This window comes from Lagenorhynchus albirostris, chromosome X (genome assembly GCF_949774975.1).
Source record: "Lagenorhynchus albirostris chromosome X, mLagAlb1.1, whole genome shotgun sequence".
Taxonomy (NCBI): domain Eukaryota; kingdom Metazoa; phylum Chordata; class Mammalia; order Artiodactyla; family Delphinidae; genus Lagenorhynchus; species Lagenorhynchus albirostris.
Window position 1 is genome coordinate 66,489,154 of NC_083116.1, and position 20,747 is coordinate 66,509,900.

Sequence of the window (20,747 nt, forward strand, 5' to 3'; positions counted from 1 at the left end):
TTTTGTACGAACATAAGTTTTATTTCTCTTGGATAGATACCTAGAAGTAAGATTGCTGAGTAATATGGTAAAAATATGTTTAATTTTGTAGGAAACTAACAAACTGTCTTCCAAAGTGGCTATACCATTTTTCATTCTCACCAGCAATGTATGAAAGTTCCAATTGCTCTGTCTTGCTAACATTTGGTATTGTCGGTTTTTTGTTTTGACATTCTAATAGGTGTATCAGAGTATCTCATTGTGATTTTTTTCTTTTTTACTTTACTTCTCAGAGCATTTTTAGATTCAGAGCAAAACTGAATGAAAAGTACAGAGATTTCCCAATTACTCCTTTCACCCCCACATACAACCTCCCCCAACTATCAACATCCTGAATCAGATTGGTACATTGGTTACAATCACCACTGTGGTTTTAATTTGCATTTCTCTAATGGTTTTAATTTGCACCTGACTAATTTGCATTTCTTTTATTTGCTATTTGTGTATCTTCTAGGTGAAGTGTCTATTCAGATCTTTTGCCCACTGGATTGTTTATTTTCTCATTGTTGATATTTAAGGGTTTTAAATTTTTATTCTGGATATAATTTTTTGCAAATATTTTATGCCAGTCTGTGACTTGACTTTTCATTTTGTTTCACAGAAGTTTTTGATTTTAATAAAGTCCATGTACCCATTTTTTCATTTATGGATTATGCTTTGGGGATAATACAGATTTTTAATCACATTTCTTTGTTTATGTCTTTCCTTATATAGAGTAACATTTCTCCTAACTAGCAGCCTCGGACATAAAGCTGAGAACGAATAAAAGCTGCCATCAATTCTGTTTAATGGGTACAGAGTTTTAGCTTGGGAAGATAAAAAAAGGTCCAGAGATGGATGGTGGTGATGGTTGGTTGCATAACAATGTGAATGTACTTAATGTCACCAAACTGTACACTTAAAAATGGTAAGTTTTGTTATATAATTTTACCATAATAAAAAGAAAAAACTGCCATCGAGCAACAATATGTCAGGAAAGTCTCTGTTCTAAAGCTCACGGACACTGTTTGGCAGTGGTGAAACCAAGGTAATGGAGCCAAAGCTTCACTTTGGACCCATGGATGATGAATGAGGGTCCATTTCCAAGATGAGAGGTAGTCAGCCAAAAGGGACATTGCCCAGCATTTTATAGAAAGGTTTTCTCATTTAGTCTTCATACTTATAAGGAAGAAACTATACTATGCTTCTTTCACAATTAAGGGAACTGAGGCTTGGAGGGCAAAGTTGCCTGTTCAAGTTCATGTTTGAGTCAGTAAATCAAGGAGTGAAGATGAGAGAAAACCACCAGACAATCTGACCTGAGAGCTCTCACTCCAGACCATTCCCTTACACTGTTTCCAAATCCATGAAGACAAACTCTCTCTATTCAGCTTTTATTTTGAGATATATAAAAGTTTTAGGAAATTACAAATAATTTAACAAACATTCCTTGGGGATTGTTAAATGTAATTTCACTAGATTGATTTCTCAACGTACATTGAACAAAGATAAGCTATATGCTATCTTTTACTTTGCAGTGGAGTGGGTAACAGCTCTACACCTCAAGTCAAATGGCTTGGTGTCAAACCCTGGCTCTGGCTTTGTGCTGAAATAACTTATGCATATTAATTCATGTGAATAAAATTTCCAACTGGGGTGATAAAATCATATAGCACTAGAAGCTTATTCACTCAAAATGTGTTACTTATCCTATCTCAAAGCTCCAAAATATGCATAAGCCTCTTTGATATTGTGAAGACCCAGTAATGCTTAGAATAGTATTTTGAATCTCTATAAAACTTAGCTATTCTTGTTTATAAAAAAAAGTTACCAAAAAAAAAAGAGCTACCTTGGACATATCACTTCTTCTATAAAATGGTAAGTATTTAAGAACAAGAGCCATGGAATCAGGCTACCTTAGTTTTAATCCTAGCTCTGCTACTTGCCACATTTTAAGCCCTGAGCCTGTCACTTTGTCTCTTTAAGCTTCAGTTTTCCATGGCTGAAAATATGAATAATTATAACATTACTATGAGGTTAAAATGAGGCAATCTATGCAGATTGCTTAGTATAGTCCCATGCACAGTAAGCCCTCAGTGCATATGAACTGCTATTGTTTTTTATTAGCAATATTAAAATGTGTAAGTAGCATTAGGAATCAAATCATGGCAAGAGCATTTTGCAAATCTGCAGAGACACCAATACGCTAAGTAATCAGTTCTTAGAGAACTGTAACTTATCTCATCTGATGCTCATAAACATAGACCACTTCGTCAAAAGCTACCCTCTGCCAGTCCCTCTGGATCACAATCTTCTTGTTTTATATTTCATCATACCACTTATTGCTATTTGATATCTATTTTCTCTGTTTACTTATTTACTGTCTTCTCCTTCCAAAATGAAAGCTCCATGAGAGTAGGGAGGCATAATGGTTAAAAAGACAGACTCGAGAGCCAGACTGACTGGATATGATTCCAATCTCTGCGGCTTCCTAGCTGTGTGACCTCGGGCATATTACTGAAGCTCTCTGCCTCAGTTTCCTTATCTGTAAGACAGGGATAGTAACAGCATTTGTTTCATAGGGTCATTATGAGAATTAAATGACTTTATATAAAGCACTTAGCAAAACCTAGCACACAATAAGCACTCAGTAAATGCTACTATTATTATCGACCTACTTCACTGCTGTCGCTCCAGCAGCTTGAACAGTCCTTGGCACAGAGCAGGCACCCAATAAACATTTACTGAATAAATGAATTAGAAGAGCTCAATGCTGAGCCAGCCTTATAGCTCAAATGTGTTCCTAAAAGAAAGAGTTAAGGATGAGGGAGAGAGACTAGGGTAAGGTACCTTCTGTGGGGTCAAAGCCTCTGTTCAGAACATATATTCCACCCTAAGTAAAAAAGGCCGCTGGTCACCATGGGATATCATCTAAATTCTAGAACTACCTTTGGCAGCTAGGGAAGTCCCTGGGTACCACCTCTTTCCGCAGCTAACATTTATTGAGTGGTTACTATGAGTAGTACTTTGCATGTATCAACTAATTGAACCCTTACAACAACCTTGAGGTAAACACTACAATTACCCCCATCTTACAGATGGGAACACAGAGGCACAAATAGGTTAAGTAACTTTAGCAAGGTCATGTAGCTACTAAGTAGCTAAACCTGAATTCAAACTCAAGAAGTCTAGTTCTAGAGCCCATGCTTTTAGCAGCTAGCTGTCTTTTTCACTGTAGAACACTGACATGTTAGTGTCTGGAATTCTTTTCTCTAGGGTCATTTGTTTTTCAAGAGAAGAATTCTCCAATCTCCTGCCTGGGAAGCATATACCAGGACACTATGTTTGGAGCAAGGTGAGGGGAAGGGGCTGACCATTCAGTCTGCAGCCTTCCACTCAATCACCCTGTTCTCAGCCCTGTGTTTCAGTGCCCTCCACTCTGCCCATCATCTGAGAGCTCAGAGCCTTTCAGGTTCACTTAGGCCAGAGACTCTCCTCCTGGTCTCCTACCACCCAGGGCAGGTGGGGGTGGGGGGCAGGCAGGTGGATCACCTTACTGCAGCAGAAAATGGAAGAGACCTGAGGGGTCCAACCCCATTCTGTCAGTTTTTAAAACATTTCCCTTATTTTTAGTCCTGGATCACCTCCTTACCTTTTAGGAAAAACCACCTACCTTCAAGTTCTAAGCCTCTCATGAGTACTGTGTGATAAAAGAACTCACTTCTCATTGATATCCTTCTGCAGGCAGGGCCCCCCCCTTCCTCTGCTTCCTACCTTCCAATGATGTGTTCAAACCACACCTGTGTTGATGTCCCTCTCCTGTTCTATTTGTCCTTGCAGGTTTAAGCCTTTTAAAAGTTGTTTACTGGGCTTCCCTGGTGGCGCAGTGGTTGAGAGTCCGCCTGCCGATGCAGGGAACACGGGTTCGTGCCCCGGTCTGGGAAGATCCCGCATGCCGCGGAGCGGCTAGGCCCGTGAGCCATGGCCGCTGAACCTGCACGTCCAGAGCCTGTGCTCCACAACGGGAGAGGCCACAGCAGTGAGAGGCCCGCGTACCGCAAAAAAAAAAAAAAAAAAAGTTGTTTACTGACATATTAGTGGAGTTTGAGAAGGACAAGAGCTAAACATGTGTAGTCAGCTGACCATGTTTAACCCCATGTATTACTTTTATAATGATATTTAAAGGGTAGACTTTAGCTATCTGGAAAATTAACTTCTGCAAAATGCCTCATTTCTCAACAATGATCAATAAAAGGTACTACAGATCACAAAAGACCATGGGTTGCACCTGGAGGCTCAATATCATGGGATTCCCAGAGGCTCACCTAAAACTTCTCTACTCAATATAGAAGATCCTGTTAAACCCTCGAAAGTTGTTACGTTTTAATTCCAAAACCAAAAATCTATAACTCTAGAGGCATTTGTTAAAATCACTTTACAGAGATGGAAAAAAAAAAAAAGCTCTATTACTTTCTACAAATGTATATAGTGAGCCAAGGTTTTCCTTTGGTTCTCTGAGACTGAAAAGTTTTGAGACAAAAGAGTCTGGAGATAAAGGCAAAAAGGGATCTAGAGTTGAAACCGGAGAGACATTATGAGTAGAATATTCCAGAAATCCAAAGGAATAAGTTTCTAAGTGCAGCCTCCACTGTTGAGTGATACAATGAAAATATGTATGATGTCTTTGAAAGCCTGGATATTATAGACTCTTCTATAAGCAGAACAAGGGCTTTGGCATTGATAATGGGGTTTTTGTTTGGTTTTAACCAAAATATATATATTTTAATTTTTATACAAATTTTAAAGGTTACTTTCCAATTACAGTTATTACAAAATATTGGCTATATTCCTCATGTCGTACAATACATCCCTGAGCAGATCTTATACCCAATAGTTTGTACCTCCCACTCCCCCACCGTTATATTGCCCCTCCCACTCACTGGTAACCACTAGTTTGTTCTCTATGTCTGTGAGTCTGTTTCTGTTTTTTTTTATATTTACTCGTTTGTTGTATTTTTTAGATTCCACATATAAGTGATATCATGCAGTAACTGCCTTTCTCTGATGTATTTCACTTAGTATAATGCCCTCCAAATCCATCCATGTTGTTGCAAATGGCAAAATTTCATTCTTTTTTATGGCTGAGTAACGTTCCATTGTATATATACCACAGCTGCTTTATCCATTGATGATGGTTTTTTACTGAGATATTTTTTCTCTGGACTACCCTCCCTCTTAACTAACAGACTGCATTCAGATAACTGTGCAGCAGAGTTAGAGGTATAGCTAATGACTCCAAAGGACAAACGCCTCCCACAGAGATGAAGACTATAACTCTGTCTTCATTAACACTATTTAATCAGCCAAACCAAAAAGGTACCAAGTAGATTTATACCACCAACCCCATACACGCCAGCATTCAACTCATGTTGGAGAATACTGTAATACTCAGCATATGTGGTATAACTCGGTGACCCACTTTGCTGATTAAGCAAAGATATCTCCCCTATCAGGTAAGAATATAATCAATTGTGCCAGTACTTTTTTTTTAAAGCAGCTAATATGTTGATAGAAAAAGTATTTTGTCTTAATTTTTATAGTTGAAACATTCATGTGGTATAACTAAAACCTAAAAAAAATACATATCTATTTTTCAGAATATTTTGACTTTTCCTAACGTCCATATTTCTCATAAATTTTGTTTTTATCAGATCAAGGTCCAAAGAACAATTTTCATCATGAAGTAATCAAATACTCCATAAAGATAGCCCAGATCTATATCCCCATCCACACCCAACTTCTCAATTCCTTTAATGTCCTGTTTTACAGACTCTGGTTAACAAAGGTGAAAATATGGTAACACGCCTCTTGTTCAAAGTTGAATCACTATCAGAATAGATAAGGATGAAAAATTATGTACTGGAAATATATGGGAGTTCAGTTTATAAAAAGGAACTAGCAATTCAAAATTGTCAAGGACAACTGTTTAGCCAGGTTTTTTTGTTTTGTTTTGTTTTGTTTTTTGTGCGGTACGCGGGCCTCTCACTGTTGTGGCCTCTCCCACTGCCGAGCACAGGGTCCGGACGCGCAGGCCCAGCAGCCATGGCCCACAGGCCCAGTCGCTCTGCAGCATGTGGGATCCTCCTGGACCGGGGCATGAACCTGCGTCCCCCGCATCAGCAGGCGGACCCCCAACCACTGTACCACCAGGGAAGCCCTAGCCAGGTATTTTTATATAGATGAATGAGAACAAATTCAGAGAAGGCCTACATCACTTCACATCCTTAAGAGTTTTTAACTGGCAATTTTCAAGTGCTTTGTTATCACAAGCAGAAGACCTAATACTGATGGCTATATCAAATCCACTGAATTGCTGAGAAAAAATGTTATTTTAAACTCAATGTACAGTTGTTGAACAGAAATCAAGACAAATAGCCATCAACAATAGTTACTATTTTTAGAATTTGAAGTGCAAATTCATTACGATTGTCAAGAAGATGTCTTTTTTCAGAATTCATTCCTTAGTTCTGTGATTCTGTGCTTTGTTAGGAAGCACTAGGATGAACTTTGTCATCTCACAAAACAAACATTCTAAAATAGGCTGAGAAATTCAAGAAATAATCCCAGTTACCACTTCATCAAAAAGAATAAAATACCTAGGAATAAAGCTACCTAAGGAGACAAAAGACCTATAACCCCAAAACTATAAGATGCTGATGAAAGAAGTCAAAGATGACACAAAGAGATGAAAAGGTATACCATGTTCTTGGATAGGAAGAATCAGTATTATCAAAATGACTATACTACCCAAGGCAATCTACAGATTCAATGCAATCTCTATCAAATTACCAATGGCATTTTTCACAGAAATAGAACAAAAAAATCTTTAATTTATAATGGAGACACAAAAACCCCAAATAGCCAAAGCAATCGTGAGAAAGAAAAACAGAGCTGGAGGAATAAGGCTCCTTGACTTCAGACTACACTACAAATCTTCAGTCATCAAAACAGTATGGTACTGGCACAAAAACAGAAATATAGGTCAATGGAACAGGATAGAAAGCCCGAATGTAAACCCACTCACCTATGGTCACCTAATCTATGACAAAGGAGGCAATGACTATACAATGGAGAAAAGACAGTCTCTTCAATAAATGGTGCTGGGAAAACTGGACAGCTACATGTAAAAAACATGAAATTAGAACATTCTTTAACACCATACACAAAAATAAACTCAAAATGGATTAAAGACCTAAATATAAGACCAGATACCATAAAGCTCTTAGAGGAAAACATAGGCAGAATACTCTTTGACATATATCACAGCAATATCTTTTTCGATCCATCTCCTAGAGTAAGTGAAATAAAAACAAAAGTAAACAAATGGGACTTAATCAAACTCAAAAGCTTTTACACAGCAAAGGAAACCATAAACAAAATGAAAAGACAACCCACAGGGACTTCCCTGGTGGTCCAGTGGTTAAGAATCCGCCTTCCAATGCAGGGGATGTGGGTTTGATCCCTGGTCGGGGAACTAAGATCCCACATGCTGCGGGGCAACTAAGCCCACATGCCACAACTACTGAGCCCGCATGCTCTAGAGCCCGTGCACCACAACTACAGAGCCCACACACGACAACTAGAGAGCCCACGTGCCACAACTACTGAGCCCGTGTGCTCTGGAGCCTGCACACCACAACTAGAGAGAAGCCCGTGCACCTAATTAAGAGCCCACACACCATAATGAAAGATCCTGCATGCCGAAATGAAGATCTCGTATGCCACAACTAAGACCTGACGCAGCCAAATAAATAAATAAATATTTTTAAAAAGAGAAAAAGACAACCCACAGAAAGGGCCAAAATATTTGCAAATGATGCTGCAGAAAAGGGATTAATCTCCAAAACTTACAAACAGCTCAGGAAGCTCAATATCAAAAAAACAAACAATCCAATAAAAAAATGAGCAGAAGACCTAAATAGACTTTTCTCCAAAAAAGACATACGGATGGCTAAGAGGCACATGAAAAGATGTTCAACATCGCTATTATTATTAGAGAAATGCAAATCAAAACTAAAATGAGGTATCACTTCACACCAGTCAGAACGGCCATCATCAAAAAGTCTACAAACAATAAATGCTGGAGAGGGTGTGGAGAAAAGGGAACCCTCCTACATTGTTGGTGGGAATGTAAATTGGTACAGCCACTATGGAGAACAGTATGGAGGTTCCTTAAAAAACTAAAAATAGAGCTACCATATGATACTGCAATCCCACTCCTGGGCATATATCTGAAGAAAAACATGGTTCAAAAGGATACATGCACGCCAATGTCCTTTGCAGTGCTGTTTACAATAGCCTAGACATGGAAACAACCTAAATGTCCATCGACAGAGCAATGGATAAAGAAGATGTGGTACACATAATAAGAATGAAATCATGCCATTTGCAGCAACATGGATGGACCTAGAGATTGTCATACTGAGTGAAGTCAGACAGAGAAAGAGAAATATTGTATATCACTTATATGCAGAATCTAAAAAGAAATGATACAAATGAACTTATTTACAAAACAGAAACAGACTTAGAGAATGAACTTATGGCTACCAGGGGGGAAGGGTTGAAGGATGGGATAGATTGGGAGTTTGGGACTGCTATATTAAAAACAGATAACCAACAAGGACCTACTGTACAGCACAGGGAACTCTGCTTAATACTATGTAATAACCTAAATAGGAAAAGAATTTGAAAAAGAATAGATACATGTATATGTAAAACTGAATCACTTTGTTGTACACCTGAAACTAACACAACATTTTTTTTTTTTTTTTTTTTTTTTTTTTTTTTGCGGTACGCGGGCCTCTCACTGTTGCGGCCTCTCCTGTTGCAGAGCAAGGCTCCAGACGCGCAGGCTCAGCGGCCATGGCTCACGGGCCCAGCTGCTCTGCAGCATGTGGGATCTTCCCGGATCCGGGCACAAACCCTCGTCGCCTGCATCGGCAGGCGGACTCTCAACCACTGCGCCACCAGGGAAACCCTAACACAACATTTTTAATCAACTCTACTCCAATATAAAATAAAAAAATTTTAAATAATAATAATTGAGCGATTTATGTTCAAAAATAAAATAAAATAGGCTGAAATCTTTAGAAAGTTGGTTCTCGTAGACTAAAAAAATATTCTTTACTACAAAGAGCTATTTTTTCCCCATTTAAAACATGCAGTTTTCACAAAGTGGATGCTTCCCTTTAGTTAGTTAATAATTTAAAGGGGGTTCACCTTCTTAATTCTTAAAAAGCCATGGGGAGTCAAGCCATAACTAAATCCTAAATTTTGGTTTAGTGTATGCTGTTGGGTCTTTGAAATAAATTATTATAGCACTCCTTCTCTTGCCTTACCTGCCCTTTTTTTCTACTTCTGATCAAGGGTTCATGTGGACACACACATGCATATACATAAGACACAGACTGAACTTACTAACATCTTCCAGCTAAAAACTAATTCTGACAACACCTCCTTTTGAAAAAGGTATGGCTATGAATGTGGAACATTAAAGTTGAACACAGCACAGAGAAAAGTGAACAGATCAAATTAGGAAAAGTATAAGTATCTATGTTCAAAGATGATACTGCCATACTTTGGTGCGAAACAAATACCTGGCTAGATACTCGCAAATCAGTCTCTTCAACATGCACATCCAATACTGAGTTTGATGGAAACGGCTGGATTAATCTGAAAAGCTTCATATCATAATTATAAGCCAAGTTCCTAAAAAGTGGGTAGAACTTGGGCAATATAAAAAGACATATATGGAGAACTAAAGCACCAGTTGAATAGAGAGGAAAAAGTCTTACATGGGAGCAGGAAAGCAGGTTTGCCAAGTCAGAATCGAGGGTACAGGTAGGATTATAGCAGGAAATAAGAATAACATAACTTTACATTCATATAGCTCATTTCTGTTTACAAAGAAATCTTTCAAAAATTATTTCATTGGAGGGACTCCCCTGGTGGTCCAGTGGTTAAGAATCAGCCTTCCAATGCAGGGGATGCAGGTTCAATCCCTGGTCGGGGAACTAAGATGCCACATGCCGTGGGGCAGCTAAGCCCACGCACCGCAACTACTGAGCCCGCGTGCCACAACTAGAGAGCCCATGTGCCACAACAACAGAGCCCACGTGTTCTGGAACCCATGCACCACAACTAGAGAGAAGCCTGTGCACCACAACAAAGAGCCCGCATGCTGCAACTAAGACCTGATGCAGCCAAAAAAATTTATATATATATATGAATAGATTTTTTGAAGACAACAGGTATATTCATTAGGCAATTCTTTAACTGGACATACATCTTTGGCATCAGACAGACTTGGACTTGAATCCAAATTCTGTTATTTATTAGCTCTGTGACCTCCAGCAAATTGTTTGATCTCTCTGACACTCAGTTTCCTCATCAGAACAATACAGATAACTCTTACTCATGGGACTGTTAAAAGGAGTATATCAGATAACATATGTAAAGTTCTTGTCACATAATTCTATCTCCTCTTAACCTTACAAACATTGCTAAGTGCCCAGTAATTTTTTAGGTTCTGCGCTAGGCCCAGCTGGGGATACAAAGGTGAATGAATATGACATGGGCTCTGCTTTCAAGGGGCTCAGAGATGAAGGAAGGGAGTTCAGTGAAGACTTCACAGAAGAGATGCTTTAATTGTGTCTTTTTCCTTCCTTTAAAATAAAAGGAAGTGACTTCCCTGGTGGTCTAGTGGGTAAGACTCCACATTCACAATGCAGGGAGCCTCGGTTCGATCCCTGGTCAGGGAACTAGATCTCGCATGCATGCCACAACTAAGAGTTCACATGCCACAACTAAGAGTCCGCATGCCTCAACTAAGAAGTATGCATGCCACAACTAAGAGTCCATGTGTCACAACTAAGACCAGGCACAGCCAAAATAAATAAATATTTTTTTAAAAAAATAAGAAATAAATATCAACTGGATAAAAAGAGAAAATATAGACAAGCAAATATAAAAATAAACAATAAATCAGTCCACCAACAAGAAACAACAAATGTTAAAATTCTGAGGTAGGGATGTATACATGTGTGTACGTGTTAAGTTTATGAGGTTATGTGTATGTATGTATAAGCACACGTTTTAAATAAAAATGATATGCTATTCTATTTTATAACATGCTCCTTTTCATTCAACACTGATGAAAGAAATGTCCACATATCGAGGTATGGGGAAGTCATTCTGACTTATATATGATTTAACTCGAATCTTATGCTAACTAAAACAGCCTGTTTGTGGCCTATCAAACATACATCGTACATCTGCTTTGATTATTAAAGAAAAGAGCACACTGACCGGAAGCAAAGAATGTCCATGTTAAAAATAAAGATTAAATGCCTCCCTTCCTGGACAGCAATGCTGGTACTCATTCAATGATAAGCCTCCTTTTCAGGTGCCAATGCCATACTGATTAGTTGTGTACATGCTGATCTGTTCTGGTGTTTTGGTTTTTTTTTTTTTTTGAAACCTTGAAGGAATGTATCCCTGATTTGTTTGATGTTCTTTATTCTGACAAGATATAAAACCATGCTGAAAATGATGCTTCTCTGGAACAGTTCCTCAGAGTTATCTGAGAGGCTGTCTCTGGGCTATAGCCCTCAGTTTGGATCAAATAAAACTCTATTTCTATTATAGAATGTTTATTGATTATTGATCAACAACACTATAATGAACATTTTTCTATGTCAGTAAATATTAATATATAATAATACCTAATACTTTTTACTATTTTAATCTTCACAACCCAACGGGATATGTACTATTATTACCTCCATTTTACAGATAATGAAACTGAGACACAGAGAGGGAAAGAAACGTTCCCAGGGTCACACAGCTATTAAGGGACACAATCAAAATTCAAAGCCAAGCATAGTCTAGAGTCTGTGCTTTTAATCACCAATATATATGCCGCAATTTTAAAAAGCTGAATACACTGTGGAAAACATTATCGAGGTGGCTCAAAAAACTAAAAATAGAACTACCATATGACCCAGCACTTCCATTACTGGGTATATATCTACTAAGAACAAAAACACATTCGAAAAGTTATATGCACCCCAAAATTCACAGCACCATTATTTTACAATTGCCAAGATATGAAAGCAACCTAAGTGTTCATAAACAGAGGAATGGATAAAGATGTGGTGTACACAGACACACACACACACACACACACACACACACACACACACACACACACACAAATGGAACATTACTCAGCCATACAAAAGAATGAAATTTTGTCATTTGCAACAACATGGATGGACTTGGAGGGTATTATGCTTGGTGAAATAGTCAGACAAAGAAAGACAAATACTGTATTATATCACTTATATGTGGAATCTAAAAAATACAACAAACTAGTGAATATAACAAAACAGAAGGAGACCCACAGATATAGAGAACAAACTAGTGTTTACCAGTGGGGAGAGGGAAGGGGGGAGGGACAACACAGAGGTAGGGGATTAAGAGCTACAAACTACTATGTATGAAATAAATAAGCTACAAGGATATATTGTACAACTCAAGGAATATAGCCAATACTTTATAATAACCATAAATGGAGTATAACCTTTAAAAATTGTGAATCACTATATAGTACACACTGCTCTTAGGGCTCTATATGTATTAATTCATTGAAATCCCACCGTTATTGCTGCCATTTTGGAAATCTGAAGGAACTGAGGCACAAAAGGAAAGAGACAAGCTCAGGGTCATATAAGCAGTAAACAGAGGAGCTGGGGTTCTAACCCAGGCAGTGTGGGCCTGAGGGCCCACTCTTAACCCTCTATTATACTGCCTCCCCAAAACAGTAGATCACAATAAAATGGTGACGTTATGCCTTGAAAATATCAAGAGAATAATATCCAATAATCCAGAAAATGTAACCAGCAATGTCCCAATTTATGCTTGCTTATTAACTTTCATTATATGTTCTCTTAGTACAGTTTAAGTTCTAAGCATATTGTAAATATCAAAGTCTGGCCAAGTGCAAAGATGTGTTTATTGTAAAGATGAAAAAAACGCATAGTCCATTTCTTTTCCTGGGACTCTGAGAATACAAATAAGACTAACACCATTTTACGTATTAGGTCATTTAGCTTATCCTTAAAAAACGTAATTAGCTAAAAACAAAACTATGGTCTTTACTTTTGAACTTCGTTTGTAAGTACCAAGGAAATTTTGAGGTAATGATACTTTAATTTTTAATCATCAAATCTATTTGCTCATTCATACTTTCAAATAAGATAAATGAGTGTTTCCCTCTTTAGGACAAACAAGGAACTTAATTCCAATAGACCTAATTTTGCTCAAATGTCTGTTTTTTTTGGTTTTTTTGGTTTTTTTTTTTTTTGCGGTACGCGGGCCTCTCACTGTTGTGGCCTCTCCCATTGCGGAGCACAGGCTCCAGACGCGCAGCCTCAGCGGCCATGGCTCACGGGCCCAGCCGCTCTGCGGCATGTGGGATCTTCCCGTACCAGGGCACGAACCCGTGTCCCCTGCATCAGCAGGCAGACTCTCAATCACTGTGCCACCAGGGAAGCCCTATGTATTTTTTAAAAAAATACAGTTCCTCTATGTTAGATAAGAGCATAGGTTCTAAAGCCAGACTGACTGGCTTTAAATCTCAGTTTAGCCACTTGCTAAGTCTAGGAATAAAATTTGGCCCTATGAAAGAATATGTCAACACTTACCAAACTGCAAACAATAGACAAAGTACCAGATTTATTTTTTTTCATACCAGACAAAGGAACAGTTCCGGTCTCCTTTACTTATGTGCACCCCCCTCCAAAAAATGTAAGATTCAAGATCCCATGACTTACCATTTGCCCTAAAGTTAAGAAACAGGAATTAACGGGTTAGTTTTATAATAAACACAGCAGACAAACTCTTAAGCAATCTTTTTTTTTACTGAGGTATAGTTGATTTACAATATTATATAGGTTTCAGGTGTTACAATTTTTAAAGGTCATATTCCCTTATAGTTATTATGAAATATTGGCTATATTCCTTGAGTTGTACAAAATATCCTTGTAGCTTATTTATTTCATACATAGTAGTTTGTAGCTCTTAATCTCATACCCCTATCTTGTCCCTCCCCTCTTCTCTCTTCTCACTGGTAACCACTAGTTTGTTCTCTATGTCTGTGAGTCTTTTTCTGTTTTGTTATATTCATTAGTTTGTTGAATTTTTTAGATTCCACATATAAGTGATATCATACAGTATTTGTCTTTCTCTGTCTGACTTATTTCACTTAGCGTAATACCCTCCAAGTCCATCCATGTTGTTGTGAATGGCAAAATTTTCATTCTTTTTTATGGCTGAGTAATATTCCATTGTACGTGTGTGTGTGTGTGTGTGTGTGTGTGTGTGTGTATGAGTGTGTGTGTATATATCTATATCTAGATAAAGCAGCTGTCTGTATGTATCTATAGAAATATAGATACATACAGACAGCTGCTTTAAACAGTCATCTGTTGATGGACACTTAGGTTGCTTCAATATCTCAGCAATTGTAAATAACGCTGTTATGAACATTGCAGTACATGTATCTTTTGGTTTTTTTCAGGTATATACCCAGGAGTAGAACTTCTGGGTCATATGGTAGTTCTATTTTTAGATTTTTGAGAAACCTCCATACTGTTCTCCACAGTGGCTGCACAAATTTACATTCCCACCAACAGTGTATGAGGGTTCCCTTTTCTCCACATCCTCATTAGGCAATCTGAATCATACCCTGACACTCAAGGTCACATATTAATTTATTCCTTTATCCATCATTATATGATGAATTTAAGGCTTTAAAACTCTCTGAAGGCTAGGAAGGTTTTTATGACTAAAATTAATCCTGTTATCACCTAGCTAGAAACAGATAAGTAAGACAAAATACTTCGCTTTTGATGCACAATAATTAATGACATATGACACCAATCTGATTGTTAATACATAAAAAAGTACTTACATTTGTGATTAGTACTTAATACCAAGATACTGTGGCTATAAATTTGAACTAAAAAGTGATATTTAGAACTAACAGTGAAATGGTATAGTAAAATAAGAGAAAGCATTTATTGGCCAAAATGAAATTAGCTAATTTTATTAATTATAATAAAATTATAATTATATATTAAATATATATTTATATATTATATTTATTATATATATTATATTTATATATAGTTATAATTATATTAAGCATAATTAATATAAAATTCAATTAATTGAAGTTAATAATAATTTAATATTAATGTTTTGATATTAATATATTTACCAATAATCAATACAATATTACTTTCTATTTTAATTTAATACTATTAGATTAATGATTAATTTAATAATTCAATTAGAATTCTTAGCACAAAAAACTTTATCATCACGAAAAAATTAGACACCTTTTTCCACTACCATTTTCAGTGCAAGGATCAACAAAGGAAACTACGCATGGAAACAAAAAAAAAAGAAATTACGCGTGGAACTCTGTAACAACTAAGCTCTCTAAGCTTTTGTTAGCTCAAGGATCAACTCTTTTTTTTTTTTAATTTATTTTTTGGTTGTGCTGGGTCTTCGTTGCTGCGTGCAGGCTTTCTCTAGTTGTGGCAAGCGGGGGCTACTCTTCGTTGCAGTGCAGGGGCTTCTCACTGCAGTGGATTCTCTTGTTGCGGAACACGGGCTCTAAGTGCGCGCACTTCAGTAGTTGCAGCCTGTGGGCTCAGTAGTTGCGGCACGTGGGCTCTAGGGCACACGGGCTTCAGTAGTTGTGGCGTGGGGGCTCCGTAGTTGTGGTTCACGGGCTCTAGAGCACAGGCTCAGTAGTTGTGGCACACCAGCTCAGTTGCTCTGCGGCATGTGGGATATTCCCCGACCAGGGATCGAACCCATGTCCCCTGCATTGGCAGGCGGATTCTTAACCACTGTGCCACCAGGGAAGTCCAAGGATCAACTCTTAAGTATCCTCATGACCCCAGAGATCAGCTACAAATTTATCCTAAGTAGTCCTGAGAATTTTGTTTAGCAGGCTCTCTGCTGTGGAATTCTTCCTCTCTGTTCTTCAACCTCTGTTGACACTGTTTCAGGTCTTAACAGAAGCCCTTTTAATGCCCTCCTCTCCTGAGTGGTGGGCAGCATGCTTCAGGTGAACGTTCAAGAGATCAGAAACCATTTCTCCAAAATTATAAGAAATATACAGTGTTCTGCAAACTCAGGTGGGAGTAGGGGAAGGAAGTAATTCCAGTATTATTTGCTCCCTATCTGCTTTGGTTGTGACATCAAATGCACAAGCAGATCAGGAGCAATTACTAGAGCATAAAACAAAACACTTGAACTTTTTTACAAACAAAATCAACTAAGGTAAATGGTCAGCCTAAAACAATTTCCCTAAGATGTGGAATAACCCATTTATTCCAATTAGTAAATTGTTAAACGTTCTCCTGATTATAGGTCTGGAAAAGTGGACTTCTACACTAGAGAATTATAAAGTAAAAACAGGTAAAAAAAATTTAATCCTTCAGCCATACCTGTATAATTATAAATATAAATGGAAAACACAGGCCAAAGCACAGCTAATTGGCTCATTTTATCCTCATTTCCTTCAAGGACAGAAATATCTGTGAAAACTGATGCAATCTACCAATATCCCACACAAATATGAGCCCACAAAGATGAGGAAATCAATTTTCTTTTTTCTTTTTTAATTTATTTTTGGCTGTGTTCGGTCTTCGTTGCTGCACGCCTGCTTTCTCTAGTTGCAGCGAGCAGGGGCTACTCTTCATTGTGGTGCACCGGCTTCTCATTGCAGTGGCTTCTCTTGTTGCAGAACACAGGCTTTAGGTGCACGGGCTTCAGTAGTTGTGGCACACAGGCTCAGTAGTTGTGGCTCACGGGCTGTAGAGCACAGGCTCTGTAGTTGTGGCTCACAGGCTTAGTTGCTCCTTGGCATGTGGGATCTTCCTGGACCAGGGCTCGAACCTGTGTCCCCTGCATTGGCAGGCAGATTCTTAACCACTGCACCATCAGGGAAGTCCCAGGAAATCCATTTTCTAATAGTGCTGGAGAAACTAGAAACATATTTATGAAACCAGAAACATCCTACCCTTTCACTTTAATGGAACACATTCTAAAAGTATTGTGACACTATTTCTGCCATACTATCTCAGCAAGTAAGTAAGCAAGTTATATCACGTGAAATCAACCTGAACACTGTGATTTATAAATGAAACACATGGTTGCTGGGACAATAGACTGAACTGAAATAGGCCAACTGTTGCCTGCCTCTCCCACCCCCCACCCTCACTGTGATTTATGTCCTAAGAAAGAGTTCTGTTTAAAAACAAAACTGTAAAACCTTTAAAAGCTGAACTTCCCTTTAACAAAGATAAGTAGAAGGAATTTTAAGACAAAACTCCCAAATATTATTCTCATTTATGCCAGTGCCTGTATCATGTCAGACAAACCTCTCCTCACAATTTACTTTCCCAACTGGCCAAAGAAAATTATTTTCACTCATTGGGATGTCAAAAGTCTTGATTAAAGTTTGCCAAGCATTTTTAAACATGTAGATAAAAAGCAGTTATAATGAGGAATTTATAAAAAGGAATGTGTTGCCTTAGATCCCTCCCAGAAGTAAAGGTTGTGGTATGTTAGGGTTATTTTTGCTTGCTCTCTCACTCTCACTTTCAAACAAATTTTACCACTTCTGCATGCATTTTTCAAAGAAAAACAACCTTCTGCATTAGAGACCAGGGGTGTTAACCTATCCTTTGGAGGAATTAGTGTTTAATCTAACGCTACCTAAAGGTCAAGAATCAAGATCTAAGACTATGACTGTAAAAAAATAGTTTCTATCAGGTTAAGAAGGCCAGTAGAGAAGTCATTTTGTAGGAGACAAGGAAATACAGAAATTCCTTGGGGAAAAACTGGAATGCCTTCTGACTTCACACAGTGTTGTTATTCATTCCCAGCAATTTTTAAAAAAAGATTCCAAATTATATTTAAGACACGACACTCAGTCAGAATTAAAATATAGCAAGCTTTACTTTTTCTCTTTTACATTTGAGTTTACATCAGAATTAAATCTCACACATTAACACTGCTTTTGTCACTTCATGGGTTTTCTTCCTATATATAAGCTTTTTTATTGGCTGGAGGGTAGTCGGATATGGTTGTAAGCTTACCAGTTTTGAATTCTATATTTTTTTCTTTTAAACAGTGACATTTTGGAAGATGTGGCTGTGTTAAAGATGTTGATGTACAATGTATTGCTGGAGGCATCTTTCCTGCCCCCCAAGCCTTTGCTCACATTATTTCATGTACCTGGGCTGTCGTCCCCTACCTCCATTCCTGCAAAGCTAAATCCTATCCATTTTTCAAGGCCCAGCTCAAAAGCTCCCTTCCCTACACTCTCATAACACTTTCTGTTTCTAATATACATTACTGAGATTAAAAGGGTGTATCTGTCTTTCCTACTACATTGTGAGACCCTTCAGTACAAATAGGAAAAAAACCCTCTCATGTCATGACTGTAGAAACAAGAAAGTTTGAAAGATTAAAAAATAAAATTTCAGTTCAAAATATCCTTTAAAAAGGATGAGATAAGCAATGTAGTTATTCAGTAAGTGGGGCTGCTAGAATCCATTGTCTTCATAACTGAACTCAACTTGAATGCAAACTCTCTTGAAGCTAGGGACTTCATCTTATTTCTTGTGTATACCCCCCTACCGCCCCCCACACCTCAATATCACCTAATTCATTGTTCTGCACATCTTAAGTCTCAATACAAAGTCATACCACTGTAGATGAAGAGGGTGTAATTAAAACAAAAACCAGATGCTGAATAATATTAATCTGCGAAACGATGAAAGAGTTGCCAGTGCTTAGGATAAATAACTTCAACGTCTACAAGAAAAAGTGTCAAAGAAAAAGATGCCACAGGGTGCAACAAGGATGGAGAGTAACTTTACTGGGAAGGGTCAGAATAAACAAAATGAAATGGAAACAAGAGTGCTCTCTCAGTTTACTTCATGCTCCCAGAGCGAGACAAGAAGCAAAATATCTAATTTCTTTACATTATTTCATTAATAATGGTGATCAGTCCATGTGACCTCCAAAATCGGGCACAGACCTTCTTGTACCTTCAATTAATTAGGTAACATGGGCTATGGATGATCAGGACACTTCCTCAGGAGGGGACAAGAAAGCGACAGGGGTCAGGACCCAATCTTCCCTCCTCTATCCCCTGTTAGGGGAGGTAAAACAAGAGTGTAATGCATACCTGAGTTGTGAAGCAGTAAGAGTTTGGAAACTCCCCCAGATTAAAATCACCTTCTCGCCACACTCGGTAGTACAGACTGACAGTACAGAACACCCCTTCTGTAGAAGGGGACGACGGGAAGCCGACATAGGACTTACCTGTTTTTTCTGTCCTGTGGTTAAGCCTCCGGATCTACGCAGCCGGTGGCGGCGACAAATCCAGGCGCGTAGGCTCCGATCTCACACACCAGGAGAAGTCACAGTAGCCGCGGCGGCGATGGCGGCGACGGTGGCGGCAACCGCGACGGCCGCGGCGTTGCCAACTCCTCCCTCCGCTTCTTCCCGGAGCCGCCCGGCCGCCGCTTTTACCCCACCTTCCCCCCCCACTTCCGGGTGATGCCCCGGCCGGAAGCAGCCGGCGAGGCGGTGGGGGACGTGTCACGTGAAAGGGGAAACGCCCAGACTCGAGTCAAGCGTCTCCCTCTCCCTGCAGCGCCTGGCCTGACACACAGCCGCCAGCGAAAATCTTCCTTTTTGGCTCTGTAGCGAGTCCTCTTCCCAGCTCACCAAAGACAAAACAACCCCCCCCACCACCAAAACCTGCAGTTTCCTAACCTGAAGCCAAGAAGGACCTTAGACTTACTTATAATCTTATGGATAGTTCAGCCTCTCATAGCATGACATTAACGTGCTCCTGTTAGACTGTGTAGCCTGACTCCAGATGAATTTACCCATATCCCTCAATTGAAAAATGATCTCTGCGCGCTCTCCGGTGAGGTCGTGGGAAACCGCGCTCATTCGCGCAAAATGGAATTCGCTTTGCTTCACTTCCGTGTTTCTCCAACAGAAAGGTGAACAGATGTGCATCAAAAGTTTAAAAAAAAATCGGTGGCTGAGGCTTGGAGGAGTGACATTAGATTCTGAGTGAGAATACCACTTGGGTAAACTTGGAAGGCCCAAAAGGCTAAAGCTTTTCTGCAAAACAGATGCGGGGGACACTGAGGGGTCTGTCCCAACTCAGCCTCCAGCCGACAAATCTTGTCAGTGGATTCTGCCCTGCTGTCCACCGTGCCAATGCAGTCAGTCAAGCTGGGCGGCGGAGCCTTGGGTTTTGCTTTCCAGAAGAATTGGTTCGTCTTAGGCGGCCACGGAGAAAACCCAAACACTGGAGCAAAATCAGAAACGGAAGCAGAGCACACCATTTACTTTTGAGGAAACTAGTGAACTTACATGATGGTTAGCATTCAAGGAAAAGCTACTTTATTCCCTGGCAGATTGTACAGCAGATGTCTAGAACTTATTCATCTTGCATAACTGAAACCTTATACCCATTGGTTAGCAATTCCCCATTTCCCCCTACCCTCTGCCCCTGGCAACCACCATTCTATTCTCTGCTTCTATGAGTTTGACTA

The 20,747-nt window shown here is 38.9% G+C and overlaps 1 protein-coding gene across 1 annotated transcript in view; it reads right to left on the bottom strand.

Annotated features, from left to right (window-relative positions):
- The window catches only part of ATP7A (ATPase copper transporting alpha), a 142,614-nt gene extending 122,902 nt beyond the window's left edge, over positions 1 to 19,712 (bottom strand). Inside the window, exon 1 of the mRNA XM_060137474.1 lies at positions 19,495 to 19,712. The gene's annotated coding sequence lies outside the window, so the exon portion shown is untranslated. The remainder of the gene's footprint in view (positions 1 to 19,494) is intronic.
- Between the last annotated feature and the right edge of the window lie 1,035 nt (positions 19,713 to 20,747).